This window comes from Leptodactylus fuscus, chromosome 5 (assembly GCF_031893055.1).
Source record: "Leptodactylus fuscus isolate aLepFus1 chromosome 5, aLepFus1.hap2, whole genome shotgun sequence".
NCBI lineage: Eukaryota > Metazoa > Chordata > Amphibia > Anura > Leptodactylidae > Leptodactylus > Leptodactylus fuscus.
The window spans coordinates 145,504,177-145,510,176 of record NC_134269.1 but is presented as its reverse complement, the minus strand read 5'-3'; the positions used below and the strand labels follow the sequence as shown (position 1 = coordinate 145,510,176).

At 44.9% G+C, this 6,000-nt stretch overlaps 1 protein-coding gene across 1 annotated transcript in view; it reads left to right on the top strand.

Annotated features, from left to right (window-relative positions):
- Positions 1–1,564: 1,564 nt before the first annotated feature.
- FRS2 (fibroblast growth factor receptor substrate 2) overlaps positions 1,565–6,000 on the top strand; it is a 31,020-nt gene continuing 26,584 nt past the window's right edge. The window contains exon 1 of the mRNA XM_075274392.1: positions 1,565–1,688. The gene's annotated coding sequence lies outside the window, so the exon portion shown is untranslated. The remainder of the gene's footprint in view (positions 1,689–6,000) is intronic.

The window sequence follows — 6,000 nt, the reverse complement described above, 5'->3', positions numbered from 1 at the left end:
CCAAGCAGAATGCAGGAGTGAACCGAATGTTACTGATAACCTGTGCACAATAAGGAAATCATGGCTCGGTTTAGGACAAGGCCCAGACCATAGATAGTTCTTGGCCATATTCTTTGGTAACTGATGAAGACAACAGACGTCACCATTAAAGTGGTATTCCCACGTCGCATACTCACCAGTCTTCACTGCTGTAAAATCTTCCTGCTTTGTTGCGTCATTGGTGGGCGGGGTTACATACGCAAAGCCAGCGGCGAGATGTCGCTGGCTCTGCGTGCACGCTCATAGATGGTCAGACCAGTCAATTCTCCAGCCTTCACAATGCCAATACAGACCCGGCATCCGCTGTAATAGAGAGGCGGATGCCGGGGAGTGTAGACACCGGCACAGATGCCTGCAACATCGCTACGCTCCTGCCCTGCATGAAGTCAGCAGCGGCAGCAGCGATGCTGCTATTCAGGAGGGAGGGAGGTGGGGGCGGAGGAGCGGAATAGCAGCATCGCTTCTGGCGCTGATGGCTTCATGCAGGGCAGGAGCGTAGCGATGTTGCAGGTACCTGTGCCGGCGTCTAACCCTCCCCGGCATCCGCCTCCCGCCTCTCTAATACAGTGGATGCCAGGTCTGTATTGGTGGCCCCTTCCCCCAAAGTGTAAACTACCCCCCCCCCCCTCCTCCAGGCTCGCTCCTGTGCACTTAGCCCCTCCTCCCTCCCCCCTGGCAGCAGGCAGATACATCACTTGACTTTTGACCAGATAAGTCAAGGGATGTGTCAACAAAGAAATGAATAAAGTAATATAGTGCACAAACAAAGCAGTTTTGCTGAAGCAGTGTATTTAGGAAAAGTCTTAGGGCTAGTTCACACGTGAACTGCCCGCGCGGGTTTTGACAGAGAGAGAGACGCGGCGAGCCACGTCTCTCTCTTGTCAAAACCCGCCCGCCGCGACCATCGCTGTCGCGGCTTAACCCTCTGCTGTCGGCTCAAATGAATGAGCCGACATAGGAGGGAGCTGCCGGGGGCGGAAGCCGCGCGGCTGAGCCTGCGCGGCTTCCGCCTGAAGAAAGGACATGTCCTTTCTTTTCGCCGCTAGCAGCAGCTCGCCGCTAGCGGAGAACAGAAGCCCGGCGGTCTCCATAGACCACCATTATAAGGGGAGGTTTTGGACGCGAAATCCGCTGTCAAAAACCTCCCCTTATACTCACGTGTGAACTAGCCCTTACATTCACATTATCAAGCAATATAGATAGGATCCTTGTGATGGGACAACCCCTTTAAGATGGTCACAGGAAATCTTTAAAACCTTACTATGGTAATTCTTTATATTTGTAAAAATGTTTCATTTTTAATTGTCTACTAATCTAAATATATATATAAAACTATGCATTTAGGCCATGCATTTAATAACTGCTAGTTCATATACGCAGCGCCTTATGGGATTACACGGCCATGCGGGGTAGTGTAACCAGACGATCAGCCCTCGCGCCCGTCTGGTGACGTCACAATGCAAGGAGCGCGTCCCCGCATCGTTCTCAGCTGGTCTGCGCGCGCCCCCGCAGCCACTGCTCGTGTGACCCGGAAGCAGTAGTGTTCGGAATCTGCGCACAGCGAGCAGCGTCGGTCCAGCTGGCGGCCTGGAGCCCGGGGAGCGAGTCGCGGCTGTGAGCGGAGCCTCCCCGGTCCCCGATGGAGAGCCGTGAGTAACTACGGGGAGGAAGAGAGAGCGAGGCGGGTTTACTTCTCATATAATGCAGCCCAGGCAGTGTAGACACCGCGGGGAGGGGAACATGGCTGCTCTCTGCACTCCTGCCTGGACCAGTGGAGCCCGTGAGCATTGCTAGCAGTGCGGTGCGCTCTCTGCTGCGGCCACTTCTCGGTTAGGCTGTGTATGCTTGGGCGCACTTCACACTCGGGCACTTTGTTGATCTGATTTCAGAAGTACATGCTACATCTGGTGGTCGGTCATGACGTAATGTTTGCTACTAATACGTCACTGTTGTGGGGCCCTGGCTGTTTTCAGTGATATTTTATAGTCTGTGGGTTCAGTTCATTAAATATGTGAAGTCCTTAGTTGTACAAGTCACTGTGTAAGGAAAGATGTCTGGGGAAAGTTCATGTAGTGTGTATCTGGTGTGATCAGTTGTGTTCAGTCAGGCATGACTATTCACTTATACGTCTATATATGTGTGTATATATATATATATATATATATATATTTATATACACAGAGGCTCTCTATATGTTTGTAGTAGTCTTTCCATTCATTGTCCCTCCTGCTGCTTCGTTTATTATTGTATAGATTCAGTTTTCGTGTTTTTCTATTTTCACCCAATTCCTATCTGTTACCTATAATATATAAAAATGAATCTGGATCTTTGTAATATGTCTTGTTTCTCCTGTTTGGATACATTCATGTGTATCTAATGGCAAGCCAACTTGGGCACAGCTACTATTACATATGCTGAAGTTGAAGTGATGCCCTGAGAGTTAGTGTGTGTTCACACGGTGAAATCCGTTGCTGAACTTTGAGGCGTATTTTGCCTCTAAATCTGCCCCAGATTCTGCCTTCTATTTTCAATGGGTGGCAAAGATCGAAGCAGAACACTGAAATAATAAGCTTCCTGCTCCATCCCTCGTTAGATTCCTTACCGGTTAGGTCCATCAGATGAACCACATTGTATTATTATTACTTACGTAATGCCAGTGTACTAGGGTAAGTTCAGACATGGCGGATTTCTGTTTAAGTACGCATCAAATAACAGTGCATGTGAATGGATTTTTTTTAAACACCATCCATATGTATTTAAAAAAAAAATAAATCTTGCTGTGGATTTCACTCCTTCAATATATATTGGTGAAATTCCTAGTAAAATCCACAGCTATGCAGCAAATACTTCCCATCACATCTGGCCTTACCATCATTTAGCAACGGCTTGAGTTTTGTTAGTTTAGTCTTAAGACACACTTATTTACTCATTTTCTTTTTGCATTGTAAGGCCACGTTCACATCAGAGTCCATTTAAGATCGTGGACAACATAAACCTGTTTTTTAATGTACGTGTGAATATAGCCTTACTGTTAAAGGGAGTCTGTCAGCAGTGAATTGGTTCTAAACCTAATTGTAGTACCTTGTGGAGGTGATTCTGTAGTTTCCTAATAGATGCCTCTGTTGTTCAATGTTAGAGCCCCATTGTCATGGGAATCGCTGTATTATTCCCATGTAAATGAGTTGTGTTCATTGTGCTTGTTTTTGTACTTGTATTAATCTGGAAAGGGATTAATGGTGCTATATAAATAATGATTCAGGAGCGTGCCTAGGCTCAGAAATTTGCCCTCATTTGCATGTGGATAAAATGTCAATTTCCATGAAAATGGGGCTCCAGTGCTGAAAAGCAAAGCCATATTTGAAAACTGTAGAATCTCCTGTACGGGTTTCTAAAGAAGTTACTGCTGACAGACTCCCTTTCAAGCATACTGGATGTACCCAAGTCTGCTTGGCTCCTACAGTCCACTGTGTAGTACACACCTTGTCAGTGTTGTCATTGTGCAGTGTATAGTTTTTGGCATGGTTACTGTGCCGGGCCTCTCCCTGATCACCTATAAGGCTGGGTTCATGCGGGGACATTGAGTGCAGTTGAGAATGCAACAACCAGTCTGTGACAGTGAACTGTTCACTTTAGTGTACGCGCTTGTGTTTTATGTAATCACACCTTACTGTTTGTCCGAGTTATTGATTTTCATAATTGCACAAATCCCAGAGATTGAATGTGCTGTGGCTGAACATAAAATACAAAAACTGCACCCTGGGCCGTAGCACAATGTGATTGATTCCCAAGTATGTCAGGCTAGTGCTGTACTTCATGTGTAAAATACCACACCAATGCCCTGTGGGCGTCAGGCCTGTTGTGACTGAGATGTGAAGCACTATGGGCAGTGATGCTTCTGTACTGTATCTCATCTCATAGTTTCATGAGATGAGATACATCAGATACCATCAGTGTGCAGTATGGTGGCCTTATATACATAATGGGAAGTGTCTTACTGTAGTGATGCCTGCTTTTGGATTGTGCTGAGGTTTTCTGATATCACATCCCGGGTTTATATTCTGCAGGTTAGCATGAGATGTTGAGGACAATTCTGTGACAAGTCCCCTGCTCTTGGTAAACTTGGCCTTACACTAGATTTCCATGCATTGATCTAGTAGCAGAGATTTGAGTTTTTGTGATTTCCATGGAGGTATTTACTAGAGCTGTTACACATTTTTCATAAGTGTATATGGCTTCTGCTTTTCTACTGCTGCATGATTGCAGCTTTAGTGCTTATTCACACATCTATTCTTTGCAGATATGTGCTGTTTGTGTTCACCATGTACAGTCCTGTTTTTTTTTTTTTTTATGGTCATGGTTTGTAAGTAGTCGACCCATCAATTTTTTTTATTCAAAACTGCTATACGTCACAACGTCTAGGATGCATGAAAACTGGACAATGCACAGATAGCAGATCAGCAGTATTACCAAAAGTCCATGAAAAAAATAGAAGACTCCACAAATTGCCATTGATATATGATCAAGTGCTGTCCGTGTTCTTTACATCTGGGAAAACAGAATGTGTGATTGTCCTTACGCTGGACACACAGAGGGAGGATTCATAGGGTGGTAACTAATCCATAGTATAGTGAAAATGTTGTAAACAAATGTCATCTGTATGCCACAACTAAGGCTAGGTTCACACTTGCGCTGGGTTCTCCCTTGTTCGGTTCCGCCGGGGCACCACTAAAACAGCAGTTCTCTGTGACCCCATAGACTATAATGGGGTCTGTTGGGTTTCTGCTGTTTCATGCTGCATCCAGTGAGAAGTCCTATGGAGGCTCCTGCCTATGCAGATGTGAACCTAGGTCATACCTGTTGTCCAAAGTGACCAGCTCTGTGGGTCTTAAACCCACAATATGCCAGTTATGCCCTTGGCTTTCAACAATACAAAGGCTGAAAACTATATGAGGCCTGCACTGACTCCTGTAGGTGAGCAACGCCAGAAAAACATTTTTCTTTTTTTTTTTCTTTTTTTTTTTTTATCACCTCAGCTTTTACACAAACACACAGTTAGGAAATTCAGCAGCCGATCTGTCTGATGTAGCCTCAATCTTTACTACTTGTGTAGCAGTGGCCTAAAGGAGTATTCACACACTGCAGCAAGCGTGTATGATTTTTACAAATGTTATTATGGATTAGATGTTACAATTAAATTTCGGCAACTAATTTGCCTTGAGTGGTCATAACCTAGAGGGTTAAAATTGCCATTGGCAGTGGCACCCTGTCATATTGTCACCGTCAGTAGACAAATAGACTTGCATATAAAATGTATAGATATCAGTTACACATTTCTGTGGATGTTTCTAGATAGGTAGATAACGTAGTTGTCATTGGGACAGGCATTGCTGTAAACCCCTCATCTATCCAACCTGAAATGGCTGGGCACCAGGAACAATAACCGTATTCTGCTGCCCAGCAATTGAGAGAGAAAATGAGCTTTAGGTTTAATGTTCTTTTAAGGCAGCCTATAATATAGTTGATTATAGGCCACATTAAAATGAAGCCTGTAATCGCAGAGATGGGGGCCACTGTGGAATGCCAACATTCGAGTAAGTAAACGTTATGCATTTCTGGTGCTTTTATCAAGATGACCTCTGAATGTCTGCATGCCCTGCTACAACATGTGGACGTCATAGAGGGGTGTCCCCACTCTGGTCTCCCCTCTTTGAGCCAGAACAGAGAGATACTGTGGATTCGAGTTATCCTTTTATGTCGAAGACACAGACATTAAGGTAAATGGCTGTCATGTACGACTACATCTCCCTTCCAGCAGCTTCAGCAGATTTCCCCAGCAAAATCTTTTTTTTTCTTTGTGTCTCTAAATAAATTTCACAAATTCTGAATAAAGTTTTATATACTTGCAAAAAGTGGCCGCCCCAGTACCTCTGCCATCTCAGTTCCACCAAGGGTGTCATGTTC